This window comes from Rutidosis leptorrhynchoides, chromosome 3 (genome assembly GCF_046630445.1).
Source record: "Rutidosis leptorrhynchoides isolate AG116_Rl617_1_P2 chromosome 3, CSIRO_AGI_Rlap_v1, whole genome shotgun sequence".
Lineage (NCBI taxonomy): Eukaryota > Viridiplantae > Streptophyta > Magnoliopsida > Asterales > Asteraceae > Rutidosis > Rutidosis leptorrhynchoides.
In genome coordinates this window covers 362911809-362939026 of record NC_092335.1, presented here as the reverse complement: position 1 = coordinate 362939026, position 27218 = coordinate 362911809, and positions in this window count along the sequence as shown.

The following is a 27218-nucleotide window of genomic DNA, read 5'->3' as shown; positions in this document are numbered from 1 at the left end:
ATAACAGAAATTAAATGACGATAAATAAAATTACGAGAATGTAAATTGCGGTAAATTAAATGTTAATCAGTTAGCTGGGAACAGTTAGCCGGATCAGTTAGCGTGAAATCCTATCACAATTCCAATTAATTAATTCGTTTGTTTCTAACACTTTTTATTTTTGTCCAATGTTTTCTTCGTTATGCCACTTGTTGGATTCTGATAGGTCAAAATCCAAATATGAAAATTGAAATGAAAATGGTTATTCTGGGGTGAGCGGGTACGAATATCGGTGGTTGTAAGTAGGATAATAGATGACCGTTGAATCAGATTCGAAAAATGTACAGTGTAACTTATTAATGTGAAATCTAAATATTCCTCGGGTACTACCCACCCGTTAAAATATTTTCATCATTAACTGTTTGTACGAAAAAATTTTTAATTACAATCTTTATGAAAATATACTTGCATATATATTTTCTTCGGATGTAATCATAGATTTAATGAGTCAATAAGATGTTAAACTCATTTGATCTATCGTTAATACTAGATTACACGATCTCTAAAACATTAGAGATTACATAATCACCATGTCGAACGAATATATATGAGGTAGGACGTTATGTAAAGCGAAGATAATCGATGTAAAGCGATGAAGATTATACTAGAAATACAAATGGAGATATTGAGATGTGTGATGTTGATATCCGAGATACAGATTATGATGTTGAGGTTTATGACGCGGTTGTGGTTGGAGGTGACGTTGATGATGGTAGTGCTGATTATGCTGCTGGTGCTGCTGCTGATGTTTGTAATCTTCGCACCGTGTTCTCCAAAGTCGTCACACGAGCGCGGAGTTCGTTAATTTCTGCTAGTACACCAGGATGATTGGCGGTTGGGGTGAGCGAATGAACAAGATCCGAAATATGGGATAGGATATAATCGTGACGAGATACTCGAGAAATGAGAGAGAAAATGGTTTCTCGAACAGGTTCGCCGGTAAGTGCTTCAGGTTCGTCGTCAATAGGGTAATTCGGTGGGTGAAAGGGATCACCTTCTTCTTGTCTCCAATAATTTAGCACACTACGAACCCATCCCCAATTCATCCAGAATAGATGATGGGAAATTGGTTGATCCATTCCAGTGACGCTGCCTTCGGAGCCCGAATGAAAATCCATATCAGCGTAGTTGTCGGAGTCGGAGGAATTTGAACTGGACGCGGAGTTCATCTTGTATAGTCAAGGAATGAGTTTTTGGTTTGGGATAAATTATAAGAGTTGGGTTTGATATTCTTCAATACATAACTTACATATGTATTTATAATACTCAAAATCCCGTGATTTGCGGAGAATCTTTGAAATTCGTCAGGCAATGTCTATAGCAACAGATACGCTAGGATACAAATTTTGTCTATACACTATCGATGCACTAAATGCAGTAAGACGTGTCTAGACTTAAGAATACTAAGCAGGCAATTCCTAAGGATAATAAGCAGATGATTTCCGACTAAATATGATAAGCAAAACTTTTGACATATAGACACGGTCAAAGTCCAGACTCATTAATGTATTCTAACAACTACTAGTCAGACACACTAATGCAAGACCTGGTTCACTAAGACCAACGCTCTGATACCACCTGTAAAGACCCGTCCTTATCCACCTGGACGAAATCTTCAACATTTGGTCCCATTGCGATGATCGACTCCAAGTAGTATCCTTAGTATGAGCTAATGCACAGCGGAAGACTTAATTCGTACCTGAGAATAACATGCTTTAAAAGGTCAACATAAAGTTGGTGAGATATATAGGTTTGATGCTAGCAGCGTTATAACTATGGACCACAAGATTTCATATGTAAATATTTTAATAAAAATATTCTAAGTGGTTGAGCACTTGGTAACCATACTTAACATTTTATCACGTCGCATATTCCCTTTATTATGAAATCTTACTACACCGTACCAAGGTGTAGTTACGAAACGAAGTACTGTGCAACCGTTGAATACTGGTCGTCCAGTCCGGTTGGGGTTGTCAGGCCCGATAGATCTATCAACAGGATTCGCGTTTACAATACCGCTGTAAATATTAGTTACCAAGCTACAGGGAAGTATGCCAGTGGTACAACTCAACGTAGAACATATTTTTCAGTTACTTGTGTCCATATCGTAAAACATAAAATACATGTATTCTCATCCCGAAATATTTAGAGTTTAAAAGTGGGACTATATACTCACCTAATGTATTTTGTAGTAAAAATACATATATCAACATTGGACAAGTATAGGGTTGGCCTCGGATTCACGAACCTATATCATTTGTATATTTATTAATAAACATAGCTGTAATCGAACAATTTATATAATATTATTAGTGACGTAATTTAATAATTTATAAGTATTATTAATTATTTATATATTTCATTTTATATAATATGTAATTATTAATATAGTTATGTTATGTAATTTAGTTATACTTTTATATAAAGATCATTTATTTGTTAAATCAACACTTGTAATAATACTAGGTTAAGAATAATAATAATAATAATAATAATGGTAGTAATAATATAATAGTAATAAGAAAATGTTATGTTTTTAAAGTGATGCTTTTAATAAAGTTAATAATTAATAACTTTAATAATAATGATAATTTTTACTAAAATTGATGTTTTTAATAATAATGATAAAAATTAATAATAAGGTTAGTACTACTATTACTACTACTAATAATAATAATAATAATAATAATATTAATAATAATAATAATAATAATAATAATATTAATAATAATAATAATAATAATATCTTTAAAGAAAGTGTCCTAAAAAAAATAACATAACAAAAGTAGTTTATAATAATAATAATAACAATAATAATAATAATTAATAATAATAATAATAGAAATAGAGTTAGAATTAAGAAGTTATACCCTTTAATTGTTTTTGTAAAAAAAAATGCCCAACATGGGGCTCGAACCCATGATCCCTTGAAAACTCGCAGCCACCTCAACTAACTGGGCTGCTGCCCATTTCATGCTTAAATTCCAGACCCATTTTTATTTAAACTGTTTCGATTGTTCATCTTCTTCTTCCCCAAATAAATCGACAGAACCCAAAATCAAATATAATAACAAGTTTGTTTGTTTAAATTTATGAATTGCACTTGAACAAGGAACAACTTAAAGGTTTAACAGAAAACAAAACAGAAACAAAAGGAATTTAAACGGGTTATAATGGTTGCGATGAACACTTCAATACCCAAATTCGATTTTTAGTTTCCAAACATTTTTAGACAAAAGTTTCTACATGAAATATATCCTAAATCGATTCCAGAAACTTTCTGAAATATTAATTTGATTAAAAACATCAAATTTAGTTCGAATTTCACATTAATCAACCCGTTTATTTTTTTTTTAAATAATTCTATGACTCCCAAATTAGTCTCTGATTTCCCGAATTAAGAAGTAAAAACTTGTAAGCAGTTCGATTAAATTAGTCCTAACACAATGGCAATATTCAATTTTTGCAAATTTACTTGAAATCAATTCCTGGCCAAATTGTGTTTTATCGGTACCGAAGGTTTTAAAAAAAAAAAATAATAAAAAAAAAAAAATAAAAATTTTTGTTCTCTGGTTTTTCCTTTCACGAGTGCTGTAATTCTCTTGATGGAACAAATAAATGTTATTAATAAAGAAGGATTTTTGGTTTGTGGTGGTAGATATTAGACAGAAGTTCACAAGCGTAATAGCAAAACAAATGTAGCAGAATACGACATGCTTCTTATCTGTTTATATAATATATTTATATTTAATAGTTTTTTTTTTTTAAAAGATGTTAAATCATATTTATTAATATCAAAAAAAAAAAATAATAATAATAATAATATATCGAAAATAAATTCGATAATAATTTAATCTAATGGTAAATAATGATAAATACTCTATTTGTACTACTTGTTAATATTAATAATAATAACAAAAGTTATAATCTTTAAGAATAGATATAATAAAAGTTTTTTGATAATATTAAGGATAACCAATAAAAATAATATTCACAATGATTAATTTTTAATAATAATAATTTTAATAACATTATTAATATTAACAATAACAACAATAGATTTTTATAATATTGATAATGTCATTAATAAAGAGAATACTAATACCAATAATAATATTAGAATAATTAAGAAATGATAATACATTTTTTTTAAATAGGATATAACCATTTACATATTTCCAATTTATATGCTAATATTAATACTACAGATATTGATAATAATAAAAGCAACTATAATAAATATATTTTTAACTTGTAATTACCTTTACTTATCCATTTTATATAATATCATATATTGAATGTTTAGTATTTATACATTTTATATATTACCATATAATAACAATTATTATTAAGATTCATATATATATACATATATAGACTAACATCATTTATATATATTTTTATTTTTATTTTAATAATACCTAATTAATTATTCTGTAAATTATTTTACATTTTATTACTTCTAATACATATATTTATATTTATTTACAAACAATTGTTCGTGAACCGTCAGGCATGGTCAAAGGTTAACGGATTATCCGAATATAGATTTCAAACTTTCTAGACTCAAAATTACAGATTTTGCTTATCGTGTCGGAAATATATAAAGATTAAGGTTTAAATTTGGTCGGAAATTTCCGGGTTGTTACAGCAACACCGGTGAAAGTGAGAGTGGAAAACTTGACCTTTTCTTGGTTTCGACAACCGCTCGTATCAAAAACGGTCTCCATTTATTCAAACCATCGGGTGAGAATAATCGGTCCTCCGGTTCCATCGAAAGTGGGAGGGTTGTACTTCATGAAGTTCTTGTAGGAGCAACCTTCGCTTGGATTACCGGCTCCATGATTGGTGTTGTTGGAAAAGTGATCGGCCACGGCCGTACCCACGGCGGTGGTTATCATTCGTTGAAGAGCTTGTCCTAGAGTTTCGAGAGGGGTATTGTGTTGACCTTGGTGAGCCATTGTTCCTTTATGAGACAAGAATATCGTTGGTTAGTATTTTCAACAATACTAACCGTGGCATGGAATAAGGATAGAGAGAAAATTTTCCTTGACTCGCCTTAAATTCTCTATGTCATAATGTCGGAACGTCCATGTGAATCACCGTAATATAATCCCGGAAATTATATTACCCTGATTCTCATGTGCATTTAACATTACTTCATAAAGTCAAGGTGGCGCATCAACAAAATTTATCAACGTAAGATCAAGATCGAATACGAGTTAGATATGATAGAAGAGTTCGAGTATAAATGCACAAATAGTCAAGTAATTCCTACTTCAGTCTATATGCCGGTTGTAGTCTAGATTCACCTATGTACCCTATGACTCGGGGTGGACACAAATGAACTCTAAATCCCTACAACCAAGGCTCTGATACCACTTGTAGCGACCCCGACAAATCGTCAAGTGACGGCGTCGACTACGTAGGTCCCATTACCTGGTCATAAGTCTTTAAAACAGACGTTTGACCCAAAATATGTCGCATCCATTCAAGTGTAAAGATTGTTTCAAAGTTTACAAAGATAATTGACCACAAGTTAAGTTACAACGTTATAAGTACAAATGAAAACTATGCGACACAGTTTAAATAAGTTCAAAAGATGCTCCAAAGTGCATGTATACTCGACATCCAAGCAAGTATCAAAAGAGTGCGGAAGCATGTATCACTAAGCATTCATAACCTGAGAAAACATAGAAGAATCTGTCAACGAAAACGTTGGTGAAATCATAGGTTTAGTAAGTATTAAACGTTGTTTTTGAACCACAAGATTTTGTATTTCCATAACGTAGATTATCCAAATCATTTGCATTCCAAAAGTGTTGTTATACGCGAGCACTCAATTATCAAAACTTAACCAACGTTACCCCATCACACAGTGCTAGAACCCACACTAAAACACAAAAATATATTTCATCCGCATAACGGTAGCGAACCGTCCGAATGAGGGTTTGTTAAACCCGTATGGCCACACAATATAAGTTCTCGCTTACACCCTGCAAGTGTAACTAATGATAATCGAATTGAGGCATTTTTGTTCTAACTTGCACGTGGAATGTTTGTTTTCACACTTGTGTTCAAAACATAAAAGTAAGTAGTACAAGATGTAATAAAGTATATGTTTTCTCAGCCCACGATTTAAAAGTATAAAAGTTGTTGAAAAGGTGGGACTATGATCTCACCTTGAGCGCAAGAGTTAATAAAGTACTTCAACGAGTAAACGCGTGCAAAGACAAGGCTAGTCTTGACCTAAACATATAGGTTATATTAATAACGGTAAACACAAACGGTCAAAGATGTTCAATTAGTCCTATGGCTCGTTACGACTCGATTATGTAGCATGTGAATCAATTAGTCAAGTTTCATGCACGATACAAGTAACTAAGCATGTTAGAACGATCGTATAATTGTTTGGTTAAGTTTGACTAAAAGTCAAACTTGGTCAAAGTCAAGGTCAACGGGGTCGGGTCGGGTATCCGACAATTTTCCCATGATGAGAAATCATTTATGAGCAGAATGGCCAAGTTTCATGTTAATCGGAGTTACGGTTAAGCGGGAAACATTTTGTGAAAGGAAAAATAAAAACAAAAAATGAGCTGGGCATATGCGCGGCGCGCTATGGGTTGCGCGGCGCGCACCCAAGTGTAAATCCTGGTCAGAACTTAACCACGAAGGCAAACATCTGGGATTTCTAATTCTGCGCGGCGCGCGGGTATATGCGCGGCGCGCAATACCTGGGAAACATGCAGTTTGCAGAAAAATGGTCCAAGTCACGAACCAAAACTCAAATTAACACATTTTATGAACCGAAAACATCCAAAATGCATACTATATATCGTTGGAAAGGTAATTTGACAAGGAAAACAACTAAACACGTTTCATCAAACAAAAACATCAATTTCAATAACCGATTTTCCGTCAAGTGATCATTAAGAATCCATTTTCAAAGTTTCAAGCTCATCAAATGCATTTTAAGTTTCGGGAATCCAATTCACACATGTGATATGCCGTTTTGAAGGTGATCAAACACACATTGTAACAAAACACTTAAACAACAATATCTCATAGCATTTGACGCATCAAAAGTTCATGTAAAGCTTATCAAACCCTAATCCAAGTTCACAAAATCACTAATCATGTTCTTGGAGTTTCCTAAATCAACATATACATCAAAACGAAGCTAATGATACTAGTAACACTTTTAAAACATGCACTTTAACAATCTAACAACATTTGATCATCCAAAATCAAGGATTTAGCAAGTAATTTTCATATTGAACTAGTTACACCAAAAACAACGAATCGAGCATACAAATTACATACACGACATCACGATGAGCCATAGACCCTAATTAACAACTTTATAAGTCAAGAACATGAATTTAAAGAAAATCTAGTGATTTTAGAAAGTTACCCAAATTTGATGAAATCGGTATGGAATCGAAGAGGAAGATGCAAGGATTCCAAATATGTAATTTGTTTGGATTGAAGCTTGATCGATTTGAAATGGATGATGATTTCCTTTTTGAAGGATTGAGAGAAAATGGAGAAGTATGAAAAGAAATTGGAAAAGAAATGAAAAAGAAAGATGGGGAGGAGGTTGACTAGTCAAAGTGCTAGTCACCTCTTTGTCTTTTTGGCAAAACTAGTCCCTCTAGTTTGTAGTCGGGTGCGGGAATTAACCGAACGAATATTTTGAATTACACGGGAGTACGGGAGACGTTATAATCCAATAACGAAAATATTTTAAGAATGTAGCTAATGGAGGATACGAATCGAGATACTGAGGATATTAAATAATAAAATAAAATAAAAACGGCGTTAAAAATAATTTAACGGAAAAATGCGGGATGTTACAGATAAAATTTGCCGTGATTGTAAAATAAATTTAGCCGGAGAAACATTTAAGATTGATTTGATACCCGTAGAATTAGGAAGTTTTGATGTAATAGTCGGCATGGACTGGATGTCCAAAATAGGAGCTGAAGTTGTGTGCGCTAAGATGGCAATTCGCATTCCTCGTAAGGATAAAACGCCAGTAATGATTTATGGAGAGAAGGGTAACTCAAAGCTAAAACTCATTAGTTGTTTGAAAGCTCAAAAGTGCTTAAAGAAAGGGTGCTATGCTATCTTAGCATATGTTAATAAAGTCAAAACGAAGGAAAAAGTGAAGAGCATCAACGACGTGCCTGTGGCAAGAGATTTTCCTGAAGTATTTCCGGAAGAGTTACCAGGATTACCTCCATTTAGATCTGTAGAATTTCAAATAGATCTAGTACCGAGAGCTGTACCAGTGGCTCGTGCTCCATATAGACTTGCACCATCTGAGATGAAAGAGTTACAAAGCCAGTTACAAGAATTACTGGACCGTGGTTTCATTCGACCGAGCACTTCACCGTGGGGAGCTCCGATTTTATTCGTCAAGAAGAAAGACGGATCTTTCCGAATGTGTATAGATTATCATGAATTAAATAAGTTAACTATCAAGAATCGGTATCCACTACCGAGAATTGATGACTTATTTGATCAATTGCAAGGATCATGTGTTTACTCGAAAATCGACCTAAGGTCGGGCTATCATCAACTACGCGTCAAAGAAGAAGATATTCCGAAAACTGCTTTTCAGACACGCTACGGTCATTATGAATTTTTGGTCATGCCGTTTGGATTAACGAATGCGCCAGCTGTATTCATGGACCTCATGAATCGAGTTTGTAGTCCGTATTTAGATAAGTTTGTTATCGTTTTCATTGACGATATTCTTATCTATTCTAAGAGTGAGCAAGAGCATGAACAACATTTAAGATTGGTATTAGAATTTTTAAGAAAAGAACAATTATACGCCAAATTTTCTAAGTGTGCGTTTTGGTTGAAAGAAGTGCAATTTCTTGGCCATGTTGTTAGTAGCAAAGGAATTCAGGTTGACCCAGCTAAAATTGAGGCCATTGAAAAATGGGAGACTCCTAAGACACCAACGCAGATACGCCAATTTTTGGGTTTAGCTGGTTATTATAGAAGGTTTATTCAAGATTTTTCCGTAATAGCTAAACCATTAACAGCGTTAACACAAAAAGGGAAGAAGTACGAATGGACTTCTGAGCAGGAGAATGCATTTCAATTACTGAAGAAGAAGTTGACTACAGCACATATTTTATCGTTACCTGAAGGGAACGATGATTTTGAGATATATTGTGATGCTTCGCGACAAGGTTTTGGTTGCGTCCTTATGCAACGGAAGAAAGTTATAGCATACGCATCCCGACAATTGAAGATTCATGAGCGGAATTATATGTCGCATGATTTAGAATTAGGAGCAGTAGTGTTTGCATTAAAGAAATGGAGACACTACTTATATGGGGTTAAATGCACTGTGTTTACCGATCATAAAAGCCTTCAACATATCTTCGATCAGAAACAGCTGAACATGAGGCAACGTAGGTGGGTCGAGCTGATAAACGACTATGATTGTGAGATTCGCTATCATCCCGGGAAAGCAAATGTAGTGGCCGACGCTCTAAGCAGAAAGGAACGGGAACCAATTCGAGTACGAGCAATGAACATAAAAATTCGCATGAATCTCAACTCACAAATCAAAGAGGCTCAACGAGAAGCTCTTACTAAAGAAAACATAGGAAATGAAATAATGAAGAAGTATGAGAAGCAACTCGTTATGCGGGAAGACGGAATTCGATATTTTGCAAACCGTATTTGGGTACCGAAGTTGGGTAGATTAAGGAAGTTGATATTGAATGAGGCACATAAGACAAGATACTCGATACATCCTGGAGTTGGAAAGATATATCAAGATCTTAAGACGCATTATTGGTGGCCTAATTTGAAGACAGATGTTGCAACATATGTTGGGGAATGTTTAACTTGTTCCAAAGTCAAAGCAGAACACCAGAAGCCGTCAGGGTTACTTCAACAACCAGAAATCCCAGAATGGAATTGGGACGGTATTACCATGGATTTCATCACAAAGTTACCTAAGACTGCCTGGGGTTATGACACCATTTGGGTAATAGTTGATCGTCTCACCAAATCTGCACATTTCTTGCCTATAAAGGAAACGGATAGAATGGAGAAACTATTACGATTGTATATAAAGGAAATTGTTTCAAGGCATGGAATACCTATTTCCATTATATCTGATCGTGATAGTAGATTTACATCAAAGTTCTGGCAATCACTACAGGAGGCACTGGGAACTCGTTTGGATATGAGCACCGCATATCATCCACAAACTGACGGGCAGAGTGAAAGAACAATTCAGACTCTTGAAGACATGCTCAGGGCATGTGTGATCGATTTTCGAAACGGATGGGATAAATATATACCATTAGCAGAATTCTCGTATAATAACAGTTATCATGAGAGCATTAAAGCTGTACCATTCGAAGCACTGTATGGAAGGAAGTGTAGATCCCCTATCTGTTGGAATGAAGTAGGATATCGACAATTAACTGGTCCCGAGATCATACACGAAACGACTGAGAAGATAGTACAAATCAAGGAGAGATTGAAAACAGCCCGTAGTCGCCAAAAGAGCTACGCCGATGTCCGAAGGAAACCATTAGAGTTTCAGATCAGTGACATGGTTATGTTAAAGGTGTCACCTTGGAAAAGTATAATACGTTTCGGTAAAAGGGGTAAACTGAACCCAAGGTATGTAGGCCCGTTTAAGATCATCGAACGCATTGGACCGGTAGCTTATCGAATCGAGTTACCGCAACAACTCGCCGGAGTACATAATACATTTCACGTATCAAACCTTAAGAAATGTCTTGCAAAGGAAGATCTCACCATTCCTCTTGAAGAAATCCAAGTCGACGAGAAACTACAATTCATAGAAGAACCAGTCGAAATCATGGACCGTGAAGTTAAACAACTCAAGCAGAGCAACATACCAATCGTTAAGGTTCGTTGGAATGCTCGAAGGGGTCCCGAGTTTACTTGGGAACGAGAGGATCAGATGAAACGAAAGTACCCACATTTGTTTCCCGAGAACGCAAAATAGGTACAATTTTAAAATTTCGGGACGAAATTTATTTAACGGGTAGGTACTGTAACGACCCGGATTTTTCCGATCATTTTATACCTATGAGATTAATATTTACATAAATTAAACCTTACCAACATGATAAGTAATCTAAATTGTTGAGATTTATGTTTTTAAAAAGAGTTTTACACAACGTTTGACCGTCCAATTTGACCGATGATATCACGAACTATATAACATACGATAATTATACGTTTGTGTATATATATGTATTTATATATATTTAACATGGTCTAAGGATGGTTTAACATCTCATTGTGTACTAATGACAATGAGTTATAAGTATATTTTGAAACTACTAACTTAAGTTTTCAAAACGATAACTATACGTAACATTCTTTGATATATATACTTATAACCTATAATGCTTATACATGTATCGTATATATAATGTATTTAATCACTTTTTAAGGACTTAAATACATAAAACAATATAAGTATATTTACAAAAGATAGCTATATTTGAATTCTCGTTCCGTTTCCTCAAAATTTCTACATGTATACCTAGAGTATATGTACTCGTATCATACCCAGCTCCTATACGTATTTACTATTAGTATATACACATCACAATCACTTTATTAGCAGCCATGAGTCAGCCAATTTTGGATCTTAGCATGCATGATTAATCAATTTGGCATATTACAAGACTTTTGCACAATATTACAAATTTATACATCTTTTCATCACTATTTATACTCCATTCCAATTTCATTTTTACTACACATTTTCTCTAACCAAAAACACACTCTTAGGAACCTTAAGTGTTCTTCAATAATTCAGCAAGTTACCATGAAGATCTAGCTTCAAAAACAAGCCTTAATCTTCATAAGAAAAACCTTCCAAGAACACTTCAATAATCCTTCCAAGTAAACAAGTTTACTTCCAACCTTTTGATCCAACTCCACCACTCTTTTGGTTCTAGGATTTTACTCATCTTTTACAGCAACTTTGTCCAAGTAACATGAGGTAGTAACCTTGTTCATAACCTTATTCGATTCATATTTATATAGCTATCTTATTTTGTGTTGTAAAATTTTAACAACAAGAACATAGTTTGAACTTGTTTGCAAACTAAATAGATCCTTCTAACTTAACTTTTAAAACACTTCAATACCTGTAATATATCATAATGATATGCTAACTTAACAAGATATAACTTGGTTTTACAAAGAACATCTTAAAACTGAATCTACGTCGTCGGAGTACAATCGGGGACTGTTTTGGGTTGGATAATTAAAAACTATCTTGAACTTTGAATTGGAAGTTTACGTTCTGGAAAAATGATATTTCTTATGAATATGTTAACACATAAAAATTTCATGGTTTAACTCAAAGTGTAAGTATTTTTAGAAAAATGATCATTAAATGTTGTTTTTATGATGGAAAATGATCACTTTCATAAGTTCCACCAAAGTTTGACCTATAACCTGTGATTTCGAATACAACCTAAGGTATTTTCAGTTCATATTCTTAAAATTTGATTCGATCCAAGGAAGTGGCAAGTTGAACCAACAAAAACGGAGTTGTAATGAAGAAACTACGACTAAAACAAGATCGGGTATCCGAAGCTAGTTTAGCTGCGAAAATATTTGGAGAAAAATTAAATTAATCATATATTTCTAATTAATATGATATTTCATATATATTTACTTATGATTTGATTTTATATATTTCAGGACCACCCGTAAACAACACGAGAAGATTAATCATAAGACCTCATGATTGTACGCAACACGTCATTTGACAACACGGTACTTTATGTACGCAACACGTCACTTGACAACATGGTACCATGGGTCGAGATTAATTCTGATCAATACGAATACGATGAGGTCTTTATTTATTTTATTTAAGCAACTAATTGTGGACCACTAACATCGGACTGCTAACTACGGACTAAGAAAATATTAAAAGTATTAAAAGTATATATATATATATATATATATATATATATATATATATATATATATATATATATATATATATATATACCTTCAAGGCAAAAGTGAGTATATAGTCCCACTTTTAAACTCTAAATATTTCGGGATGAGAATACATGCATTTTATGATTTACGTTATGGACACAAGTGATTAAAAATATATATTCTACGTTGAGTTGTACCACTGGCATACTTCCCTGTAACTTGGTAACTATTATTTACATGAGGTATTGTAAACGCGAATCCTGTTGATAGATCTATCGGGCCTGACAACCCCAACCGGACTGGACGACCAGTATTCAACGGTTGCACAGTACTTCGTTTCGGCAACTACACTTGGTACGGTGTAGTAAGATTTCATAATAAAGGGAATATGCGACGTTGATTAAATGTTAAATATGGTTATCAAGTGCTCAACAACTTAGAATATTTTTATTAAAACGTTTATATATGAAATCTTGTGGTCTATATTTATAACGCTGCCGGCATTAAACCTATATCTCACCAACTTTATGTTGACGTTTTAAGCATGTTTATTCTCAGGTGATAACTAAAAGCTTCCGCTGTAACATGTTGAATTTAAGCAAGATCTTGAGTACGCATATTTGTGTCAAAAATAAAACTGCATATCGGAGGATTTGTAATGTAAAATATATTGGAAGTCATATTGTTATTATCACATGTAAAGTTTGTAAGTCTAAGATTATCGCTAAACGATAATCATTATTAAGTTGTTTAAACCTTGTATTTGTAATAAAAGCTATGGTTTGTATTGTAAAAACGAATGCAGTTTTTGAAAAATGTCGCATATAGAGGTCAATACCTCGCGATGAAATCATATGTTATTGTAATCGTCCTTATGGTTAAGGTCGGGTTATGACATATTAGACAATAGATTTGAAACAGAATATTGTTTTAAATTTGCGTTATAAACTTATAATGGAGTAATATTTTTAACTGTATAATTTAAAATTTTATTGGTTGAATTTTCTCTCTCATCATATTAGATTAGGGATATGTGGTAAAACTAGCTAGTAGACGGTAACTAGAAGTTAGAAGCGGATGGTTATTAGTTGGTAGTTGCCATCTAATAGTTTAGTAGTTGTTAGTTTTTTGAAACATTTTTATAAATGCTAGAAGTTAGAAACTCCTAAAGTTTCTTCCAAAACATACCCTAGATGTGATATGTATCAATCTTCCGTTTCTAAGGGCCCACATTATTATTTTGAAATTAATATTTTAGGTGTTTTTTTTTTTAAATTCTAGTAAATCAAAAGACGTTATAACGAAGAGATAATATTCTATTACTGAATAATAAAAGAATTGTGATTTTAATGAAGTTAGATGAATTTTCTCTTACTTTGTGAAATTTAATAGTACACAATTATAATGGCACATAGGTGATATCATATACAATTGTTTGTTAAATTCTAAAATAATAATAAAAAGGATGAATTTTTTCGATGATAATATTTATAGTTGTCGTTACTACATAAATAATTGTATTGTATATGAGAAAAAAGACAATTCCTTCTCTTCTGTTGTCACAAGAAGGCAGAGATTCTCTACAATGACACTGTAGACCAATTGAAAGGGATGTAACGTTGTTGTCGGTGTGATCTATCTCTGTGAACGAATGAAAATGGAAGCGAAAGGGGTCTGATCCCGAACTCCTAAGAAAGGCAGTCTTTTTCTTTCCCCGGACCGATGACTCGCTTGTTCAGTACTGCTAACTATGACGCCGAAAAGAATGGAAGGCTCTTTCGCTCTGCTGAATGCGTCGGATCCCGTAGAACAAGCAAGCTGTTTACCCTATTTAAATCTGACGTATTGAAAGACTTCGTTCAGATGGAGAAGATTGTATATAACAACTAATATTAACTTTCTAGAAACAATTATTTAAATGTACAGTATATTTAAATTGTATACTTTTATCATGTGACAATTAAATTAGGATGAAAGGAGTGACATAAAATATTACGCTAAGTTAATAGTGTTATACTCCGTAATAAATCAAATCACGCACTTTTGTTGACTTTATAAGATAATTAATGAAAATTTGATTTCACCAGCATACATGAACCATGTAATTATTTTTATTTTTATTATTAATATTATTATTATATTATATTATATTATATTATTATTATTATTATTATTATTATTTTATTATTATTTTATTTTATTATTATTATTATTATTATTTTATTATTATTATTATTATTTTATTCCTAAATACTAAAAGGCATGTCCAAAATCGTCGTTTCAGTTATATCGAATTGTCGTTTTTGAGTTTGCGCTCACACTACAAACGGTCCCTCAATTTCGGCTTAATTTATACAACTGCCCCTCAAGTTTCCTAACTACTAAAAGGCATGGCCGAAATCGTCGTTTCAGTTATATCGGATTGTCGTTTTGAGTTTGCGTTCACACTACAAACGGTCCCTCAATTTACGCTTAATTTACACAACGGCCCCTCAAGTTTCCAGTTTTTCAGGGGTAGAAAGCGTAAATATATAATTTTATTAAATTAAAAGAAAACAATTTCACCCACAATTTTAACGGGCTCTATCTTCTAGCTCGGTCCGAGTTAAATTTTTCGAGACCACCGTTCAACTCGAAAAAATCAGACGGACCCAACGGGACTAACTATACGCGAAATGAACATCGTTAAAAAAACACTAAATAACGGGCCCTATAGTCTCGCTCGGTGCGAGTTAAATTTTTTCGAAATCACCGTTCAACTCGAAATAATTTTACGAACACAACGCGACTAACTATACGCGAAACGGACATCGTTAAAAAAACATTAAATATTTCGGGCTATATTTCATACATATACATACACGTCCAACAAACAACCCAACCAACTAGATATATTATGTATCAAACAACGTATATCCACATTCGACCGCGCGTTGAATACAACCGCAGCAACGCGCGGTCGAATTTTTTTCTAGTAATATATATAGTTTAAGTTTATACTTAATAGTTTATATATATAGTTTTTGTAGTTTAATTATAAAGATACCATAGGTTTTGTAATTTCTAAAGTATGTAATTTTTGTAATCTCTAAACTAGGTAATTTCTAAATGCTTTCATCGTTATACATTGGAAATAAAAAAGTTTCTATTTTAGTGGACGCATGTTAAATATATGCTTCAATCATCCTTATGTTTTTGTAACAATACTATACAATGTACAGTACTAGCTAGTGTACAATAAAGTACTTTTGTAATTGTATGTGCGTCAAGCATTGCTTTGCTACGTTCAAAAGTACGATATGAATGACATGGGAATTAGGTGGTGTAAGTTTGGTGAAGCACAAATCTTATGAATGCACAAAAGGACACTAGAATTTCAAATCTGATCCAAATCTGGTTGTATGCATACCATATCAAATTACTTTATATAAAGATCTTACTTATTGTTCCATTGACAGATTAAGTTTGCTTCAGTTTCTTAGTTGCTTAATAGTTTATACAGTGGGTGATCATAGCTCGAGTTTCGACTAGTAATTCGACAGTCTCTTCACAAATAGTTTTATGTTTAAGCAATCAAATTCTGGACCTCATGAAGTCATGAGTCATGATCATTCCCCTAACAAGTTACAACCATGTCTTTACTTGTACTAACCAAAGTAGTAAAAGTCGTAGGTCGATAACAAGTCTGTGAGCTCCTTTGAGGGATGAGTCAGTCGACTCGGGGACAAGACGGAAACAAGTCAGACGCAAGGTTGGAGATCTCGGATCTCGGGATATCTCGTTTGGACATTTTTTAGGAGCTCTCGGCATCTCGGAAAAATCTCGGACGTTGATTTACGTTGACTTTTTAGTAATTATAATATAAATATATACAAATAATAAATATATGTACATTTATATATATTATTACGAGATTTTACAGATAAATCAAAGAAATGAGGGAGAAAATCCGAAAAATTACTAGATATTGTGAGAAAATTCGAGAAATCGTGGCTTTGACCAAATTTGACTCCGTTGACCAAGAAATCTAGGGAGATGGACATCTCGTCTCGGTGGCCTTCCAAACACGAGATCTCGAGGAGAAATAAGGAGATTTACAACACTGGTCAAACGTTGACCAACAGTTGACATAAAACATAAATATTTAAAACATACATATATGGCACAAAATCTAATTTTGAAAAAAATAAAATTTTTTACATAAATTTAACTGTGACCGATTCGGACCGACTACGCCCGACTTTTTAGCGTTGACCAAATTATAAGGCGTTTTTTGGGAATTGGGAAGGGCTACTCCGTAAACCGACGCATCGGCCGACTTTGACAACAATGGTACTAACATATTTTGAGACATGTCATACCCCAAATAGGGCCGGGGGTAATTATGACATTTCAATATCACAACACAAGTATGTAAAGCGAGAACGACTCTAAATGAGACTTTTTAATAAAACAAAATTTGATTTGCAACGGAAACGTAATAATGTTTTACATAATGAAATTCATATGTAAAAAACAAATGATAAGTTCTAAATATGTGGACTCCAATGCATCAGCTAGCTAAGCATCATAGGGCAGCACATATGCTAGTCATCACCTGAGACAAACATGCTTAAAATGTTAACACAATGGTTGAGTGAACATCATATGTTTATATAATCAATAAAGTTTTAGACCACAAGATTTAGTTATCAAGTTTTATCAGTTCGTTAGTAGTGCTGAGGTGTATGATACCGAGACTGAACAAAGTTACCCTATGACATCTTGAACTGTCAGTGTCGTTGAAATCATTATTATGTACCCCCTTGACGATCACGCCAATGGGTATAGATGTCACTCTCAGTAGGCCTACTCATAATAACTAAGTTTGCGTTTCAAAGTAGCAATTAACGATATCATGGCAGGGATTAAGCATGAAACAAAGCATGTCATAGCACAGTTTGAACTAATCAAGTTTGAGTACTTGTGTCTAATCGTAAAACAGTTTAAAAGCAAGCATGTGTCTCACCCCAAAGTTTATAAAACAGTTAAGAAATAGTAAAATGATGGGCTATGAAGTTCACCTTAGTAGCAAGTAAGTTATTCCACGCAAGAAGTATGAACGGAGTATGTAATCGGAGATCTCAACCTAGAGATGTAACGTTTGATTAGTTAATGTCTTACAGACATAAGGTATGTTTATTAATATAGCAAATATATTAACAGTGACGGTTTTCGAGAAAAGTTTCTATTTCTCAAAAGTTTCTAATTTCGGAAACCTACTATTTATGGAAAGCTTCCACTTATAGTAAGTTTCTAGTTTAGGAAAGTTCGGGTTATAATCCTTCACAAAGACGTTGTACAACTTTGCCCAAACCTCGTTGTTATCAGATAAGTCACTCTGATGATCTGTTGTTACCGGGCGCCCAGGTGTCTTGACCAGAATCTAAGTCTTGGCATTCGAGATCCACAAGCGAGTCCCATAATGGCAACAAGGACCACCCTAGGCCGTAAGTAGCGGTGAGGTTCGTATAAAGTGCACATTATCTTTTAATTATAACCTTCACATTATAGGTGTATAAATACAACTCATCAATATACTATTAATGTACTTAGTAACTTAAGTATATATGTGTTAATATAACTTAAGTGTAATCAATGAGTTACCATATAGATAGGTTTACAAGTTATAATAATAATATTATTACTCTAATTACTTTTAATTAATCAACCTTAATGTAATCTTATCATGTTTTATACATACATATACTTATACATGTGTTACACACACACACACACACATATATATATATATATATATATATATATATATATATATATATATATATATATATATATATATATATATATATATGTATTCTATTCTTATATTACATGTATATGTTCATAACTATACGATATATATGTATATATTCTATGTATGTGTTACATATATATAAGTAAAAATGTGGTACATACATATATACACATACTATTACTAATCAACTTTTATAATTACCTATAATATATACACGATACATATACACATGCTCATACATACACACACACGTACATATACATACATACATACATACACATACATATACATGTACATACGTACGCATGCATTCATGCATGCACGTGTATTATTATCTTTATTACTTACTAATTCACTTTCAAAAATTAACACTAATCTTTATTCATAAAGTAACGTATTCAAGTTTATAATCCTTAACCTTATTAACCATAATCATCATATCTATAAACCTTTAACTATTATAATTAACTTCATAAACAAAATCATAATTAACAACCTAATACTTTATCTATTATTATCTAATTTTATAATCATACTTAATCTTATAAACTTATTCATAACCTTTTAACATAATCATTATCTTATTCATTAATCAATATCATGATCATAACTTATATCCATACTTAATTATATTACTAGTTCATAACTTTTGAATTATTCATACAACATAATCTTTTATCATAAACTTTTAACCTCATTCATAATCATTATAATTATTCATACTTCACCATCTTAATTATATTAACTAAAACAATTAAAGAGTATAATTAACACTAGGTTTTAGGGATACCTTAAGAAGATAAAGATCAAGAAAAAAAGATGATGAATATGAATCGAAGCAGGAGCAGAAATCCAGCAGGAAAACACGACCCAAAATAGGGTCTCTTGGGTTTGTTTTGGCTCGCAAGAATAGCAAGAAATGCAGCAACAACAGGAGTACTTTATGGTGATTTGTAGACAGTTTTGGATGGCGATTTGCAGCAGAATAATAGCAGGTTAAAGGGCTGTTGTGGTGGTTGAATAACACAGCAACAAGAGGCTGCAGGTGTCGACTTTGAGGCTGTAAAAACGGCAAATTACAGCTGCAATAGCAGCCTTGTGGCTCGAAAAAGGCAGCAGGAAAACAGGAAAACTAGCGGTTGTTTGGGTGATTTTTGTGAGTCGATTGCAGGCTGTTTGGAGGGTGTGATTGTTAGTCGATGTAGGTGATTGTTGAGGGCTGTTTTAGTCGACTAAAAGGATGATGATGATGCAAATAATCGACTAAACAAGCAAAGAAAGAGAGGAACTTGTGTGATTTTTTTGGAATGCAAATTATGAATGAAGAAAGCTAAAACCTATGGCCTTTTTATAGTTGATTTAGAGTCCTAATCACATTACAACTACTTTGGAGATCAAGGATTTCTTGGAGTGAAAGGATTAAGAGCTAGGATTAGATTAGGATTAGTAATTACTTAGGAATCAAGTTCTTTTTTTTATTATTAAATATAGCCGATATATATATATATATATATATATATATATATATATATATATATATATATATATATATATATATATATATATATATATATATATATATATATATATATATATATATATATATATATTCGGCATTTGTATTTATTTATATATTTTATATCTTTTTTTAAATGTTTATCCCTTTATTTATTTTATTACTTCGAGTTTTATTGGACACTATAGTTTTAAATTGTACAGTTAATTATATAATTTTATATATTTTTGTAGTGAGTTAAAATAATTATATGCTTTCAGTTAATATTAATAATTACTATAGCTTAATAAATACTTGGGTTAGGGTTTATATTTAATATTTAGGGTTAGTGCTTAAGTAATAAATACGATCATTTAATACAAGTATTAATTATAGTTCATTAATCGTAAACGGACAACAACCCTAAATCGAATACACAGAAGAACAAATGAAAACCCTAAGGGCATTTTGGTCATTTCAGAACGGAAAAATGAGGGTTGTTATAGTACCTCCCCGTTAATTTAAACTTCGTCCCGAAGTTTCAGATGGACTTCTCGGATGCATCAGCGGTTGAGAAGAGATGGAGATATTCCCGCTTCATTTGGTCTTCACGTTCTCAGGTATACTCGGGGCCTCTCCGTGAATTTCAACGGATCTTAACAATAGGAATAGTGCTTTGTTTCAAGCCTTTAACCTCACGATCCATAACCTCCATCGGTTCTTCAAGGGAATGCATTTTATCATCAATGCGGATATCATCCAATGGAATAACAAGTGTGTCATCAGTAAGACACTTTTTAATATTCAAGATGTGAAATGTATGTACTTTAATTAACAAGAAGTGTTGACTAAAAATTACCATTCGGTCAATGTTTTGTTAAAGCAAAGTTTACACTTAATTACAATGGGGATCTACATTTTCGTCCGTATGAGGCCTCAAATAGTGCAACCTTAATGCTTGAGTGATAGCTGTTATTGTAAGAAAATTCAGCCAAAGGCAAGTGTCTATCCCAACCTTTGCCGAAATCGATAACACAAGCACGAAGCATATCTTCCAACGTTTGAATGGTTCGTTCACTTTGACCATCAGTTTGTGGATGATAAGTAGTACTCATGTCGAGTTGAGTTTCAAGAGCAGATTGTAAAGTTTTCCAAAATCTAGAAATAAATCGACTGTCGCGATTTGAAATGATTGAGATAGGGACTCCATGACGTGAGACAATCTCTTTGATATAAAGTTGTGATAATTTGTCCATCTTGTCGATTTCTTTGATTGGTAAAAAGTGTACAGATTTAGTAAGACGATCTACTATGACCCAAATAGTATCATTGCCACTAAAAGTCTTGGGCAACTTAGTAATAAAATCCATAGTGATACATTCCCACTTTCACTTCGGAATATCCGGATGTTGAAGTAATCCAGACAGATTTTGATGTTCGACCTTAACTTTCAAACAAGTAAGGCTCTTGCTTACATAATCAGCAATATCAGATTTCAGATTAGGCTCCTAATAAAACTTCTTCACATCGTGATACATTTTACTAGAGCCTGGGTGAATAGAACATCTAGTCTTATGTACTTCATCCAAGACTAGTTCTCGAAAATTTCTAAATAGCAGTGATTTTTGTAGGATCGACATGTATTCCTTCACTATCAACTACATGCCCAAGAAATTGTACGGTTCGCAGCCAAAATTCACACTTGAAAAAAAAAACTTGGTATACAGTTGTTCCTTCTTTAAGAGCTCTAGAATCAATCGCAGATGTTGGTCATGCTATTTCTCGCTCTTGGGATAGATTAAGATGTCATCGATGAAAAACGATCATGAATTTGTCAAGATAAGGTTTGCATACACGGTTCATAAAATCCATGAATACAGCAGGAGTATTGGTTGAACCAAAAGGCATGACAATAAACTCATAAGGTCCATAACGAGTTCGGAAAGCAGTCTTAGAAGCATCAGCTTCATTGACTCTCAATTGGTGATAACCCGACCTAAGATCAATTTTCGAATAGATACTTGATCCTTGCAATTGGTCAAACAGGTCATCAATACGCGGGAGTGGATAACGATTCTTGATGGTAAACTTGTTGAGTTCTTGGTAATCAATACACATTCTCAACGTGCCATCTTTCTTCTTAACGAAAAGAACGGGTGCTCCCCACGGAGACGAGCTAGGACGAATGAAACCTTTCTCCAAAAGTTCTTGGAGTTGGTTGGATAATTCCTTCATTTCGGATGGAGCTAAGCGGTATGGTGCCTTTGCAATAGGTGCAGCACCGAGCGTGGATAATTCAAAAGCGAAAGATAATATAATATCTAAGGTTGATATATATATATATATATATATATATATATATATATATATATATATATATATATATATATATATATATATATATATATATATATATATATATATATAGTTGAAAATATAGAGATAAGGAGTATGTAACGGTACACAATGGTCCTAAGGTTGATCAGACCTTATTTCCATCATGATCCATTAGGATTTTTGCATGACTTATCATAATATAACCATGTTGATCAGACGTCATTATATTATACTAAATCATACTTCTATCACTCCATAAAGTTACTACTAATGTCATCTAGTCAATATTTATCTTCTTTGAGACAGATGGTTTAATGGAAAATGAAAGAAAAGAAAATAACAGCATTCGTTCATTTAAAGAAAATAACCAGAGTATTACAAAAACTTAACGAAATCTTCCAAAATATAGAAGTAACAAATGGTAACATAGAGAACATTATGAAAGTTTTTCAAAGGACTTTGTAGATGCCAAAAAAAAACTCTTCATTGTGCCTCTTCATCCTTCTTCCTCATCATCACGAGCTTCCTCGGCAGTCATCACAAACGCTCGGCTTTTAGCATTTCCCATGTTATCCTTTTTCTTTGGACACTGGTTGCAAAAATGCCCTCTTTCACCACAGTCATAGCATGTAGGAACGATTGCGTTGGATTTTGTTGCAGGTGTATCATTTGAAGGAACTGCAACCCTATAATTTTTGGCTATATGACCAATCTTCTTACACTTGGTGCACTCAGCCTTGCACCACCCAGAATGGTGTTTCTCACAACGCTTATAATAAGGTTGTTTCCCAGAATAACCTCCTCTTGAATTTTCGGCAACTTTCTTATTTGAACCTAGGTTTGATTCCTGAGTAGGCTCAAATTTCATTTTGCCTTCACTAGTCTTAGCCTTGGCTTGTTTATTTTCCGCAACCTTTCTCTTTTTAGCCATCATGAGGTTTTGGGCCATCAGTATCACCCCATCTAAGGTCTCCTTACTTGCAGCAATAACCTTTCCCTGAATCTCGTCAGGAAGACCTTCCATGTATCGCTCTATCTTCTTCTGTTCATTTGGTACCATGTCCGGGCACAATGAAACCAACTCTATAAACCTGTTGGTATAAGCTTCAATATCGGTACCTTTGACCTTCAATTCCCAAAATTTAACCTCTAGCTTTTGAATTTGTTTCCTTGGAATTTTTTTTCCAGTCATCATCCATTTTACAACGGCCCATGGAATGGCATTAGTAGCATCTAGCTCTATAGTTTGGGCATAAGCGTTCCACCAAGTCAAAGCAAGACCACTTAGTGTGTGTGTGGCATACTTCACTCGGTCGACATCCGCACAGTTACAGATGCGAAAGATTGATTCGAGTTTTTCGAACCAACGAGTCAATTCAACTGCCTCCTCATTTCCATTGAAGGATGGAGGCTTACAGTTCATAAACTCCTTATAGGTGCATGATTTAGGTGGATTTCCTTGGTTTCTCCCTTGATTATTGTTGCCTTGAGTGACAGCAAGCAGTTGTTAAAATTGTGCGGGAGTCAAAGTAACATTTGGAAGAGCGTTGGTAGCACCACGAGTTGAATGAGCCATTAATCTTCAATACACAACACTGTATTAGTTGAAGAGTTTATGGTGCTAGTAAGTTATAAGTTTGTTTAATAAATGAACAATTTTTCACACAACATGTAAATGGGAAAATAGATAAGAGAAACAACGAGATGTATTAAAACATTTAAATTTTATTAAACCTCACAAAGATAACTAACATCTTTTATTAGACACGAAACGAAACAAAAATAAATACGAAACGAAACAAGGATAGTAGTTTTAGGCAAATCCTTTACAATGAACGAAAACTAATACGAAAATAGAAAAAGCATCTAATTCTTCTTAGGAGGTGGGGGTTGAGTCTTGAATTTTTCCCACAGAAGATCCTTGAGAAACTGCATACCCCTCTCCAGTTCCCCAATCCTTTGATTTTGCTGCTCAATTTCTCTATCATGTCTCATAGGAGTCTTTCTGAAGAGATTATACACATCATATGAGTATGTTGACAATTCCTCTTGTTGATCTTCAAGCGTACTAAAGTGACCTTCAATAAGTTCCCTCAACTTACCAAAATCTGTCTTCACTTCATGCAAGTCACTCATCACCATAGCATGCTCAACAGAGTTGGTGCAAAACACGGGAATAGTGGTAAAACGGGGTTCTTTAGATGAACTCGAACTCTCGGTACCTGATGTCTCGGGTTCCTTTCTTTTTAAGGAAGGAGCTATGTGTAGTGACCCGAACTTTTCCATGTTTATATATATTAATTGAGATTGATATTTACATGACTAAATGTTTCCAACATGTTAAGAAATCAAACTTGTTAAGACTTGATTAAATGAAATAAGTTTCATATAGACAATTGATCACCCATGTTGACCGGCGATTCACGAACGTTACAAAATTGTAAAAACTACATGTTGTGGTATATATATAGACATATATATATATATGGTTGACATAAGATTATGATGAGTAAGTATCGCACTAAGTATATTAACAATGTGTGATATACATAAGAAATGAGATTACTAAGTTAAGAAACTCGAAATGATATATATATAACGATTATCGTTATGATAACGTCTACTAAATACATATGTATCATATTAAGATATTGATACGCTATATTTAACATGATAAAATGATATTTAAATATATCATTAAGTGTGTTAACAATGAACTACATATGTAAAAACAAGACTACTAACCCAAGAATTACGAAACGAGACTTATAGGTAACGATTATCGTTGTAACGATATTTTAATGTATATATCATATTAAGAGATATTCATACATCATAATATCATGATAATATAATAATTTAACATCTCATTTGATATAATAAACATTGGGTTAACAACATTAATTGAGATCGTTAACTTAAAGGTTTCAAAACAACACTTACATGTAACGACTAACGAAGACTTAACGACTCCATTAGAATGTATATACATGTTGTGTTTTGATATGTATTCTTACACTTTTGAAAGAATTCAAGACACATATCAAAATACTTCTACTAAACAAAAATGCTTACAATTACATCCTCGTTCAGTTTCATCAACAATTCTACTCGTATGCACCCGTATTCGTACTCGTACAATACACAGCTTTTAGATGTATGTACTATTGGTATATACACTCCAATGATCAGCTCTTAGCAGCCCATGTGAGTCACCTAACACATGTGGGAACCATCATTTGGCAACTAGCATGAAATATCTCATAAAATTACAAAAATATGAGTAATCATTCATGACTTATTTACATGAAAACAAAATTACACATCCTTTATATCTAATCCATATACCAACGACCAAAAACACTTACAAACACTTTCATTCTTCAATTTTCTTCATCTAAGTAATCTCTCTCAAGTTCTATCTTCAAGTTCTATCTTCAAGTTCTAAGTATTCTTCAAAAATTCCATAAGTATAGTTTCATAAAAATCAAGAATACTTCCAAGTTTGCAAGTCTACTTCCAAGCTTTCTAATCCATTCCAAGTAATCATCTAAGATCAAGGAACCTTTGTTATTTACAGTAGGTTATCTTTCTAATTCAAGGTAATATTCATATTCAAACTTTGATTCAATTTCTACAACTATAACAATCTTATTTCGAGTGAAAATCTTACTTGAACTGTTTTCGTGTCATGATTCTGTTTCAAGAACTTTCAAGCCATTCAAGGATCCTTTGAAGCTAGATCCATTTTTCTCATTTCCAGTGGTTTTATCCAGAAAACTTGAGGAAGTAATGATGTTCATAACATCATTCGATTCATACATATAAAGCTATCTTATTCGAAGGTTTAAACTTGTAATCACTAGAACATAGTTTAGTTAATTCTAAACTTGTTCACAAATAAAAGTTAATCCTTCTAACTTGACTTTTAAAATCAACTAAATACATGTTCTATATCTATATGATATGCTAACTTAATGATTTAAAACCTGGAAACACGATGAACACCATAAAGTCGGATATACGCCGTCGTAGTGAAACCGGGGGCTGTTTTGGTTTGGATAATTAAAAACTATGATAAACTTTGATTTAAAAGTTGTTCTTCTGGGAAAATGATTTTTCTTATGAACATGAAACTATATCCAAAAATCATGGTTAAACTCAAAGTGGAAGTATGTTTTCCAAAATGGTCATCTAGATGTCGTTCTTTCGACTGAAATGACTACCTTTACAAAAACGACTTGTAACCTGTAATTCCGACTATAAAATTATACTTTTTCTGTATAGATTCATAAAGTTAAGTTCAATATGAAACCATAGCAATTTGATTCACTCAAAACGGATTTAAAATGAAGAAGTTATGGGTAAAACAAGATTGGTTATTTTTGCTTGTTGTAGCTACGTGAAAATTGGTAACAAATCTATATTAATCATATCCTAGCTAACTTATATTGTATTATACATGTATTCTAATATATTATGTAATCTTGGGATACCATAGACACGTATGCAAATATTTTGACATATCATATCGACCCATCTATATATATTATTTGGAACAAC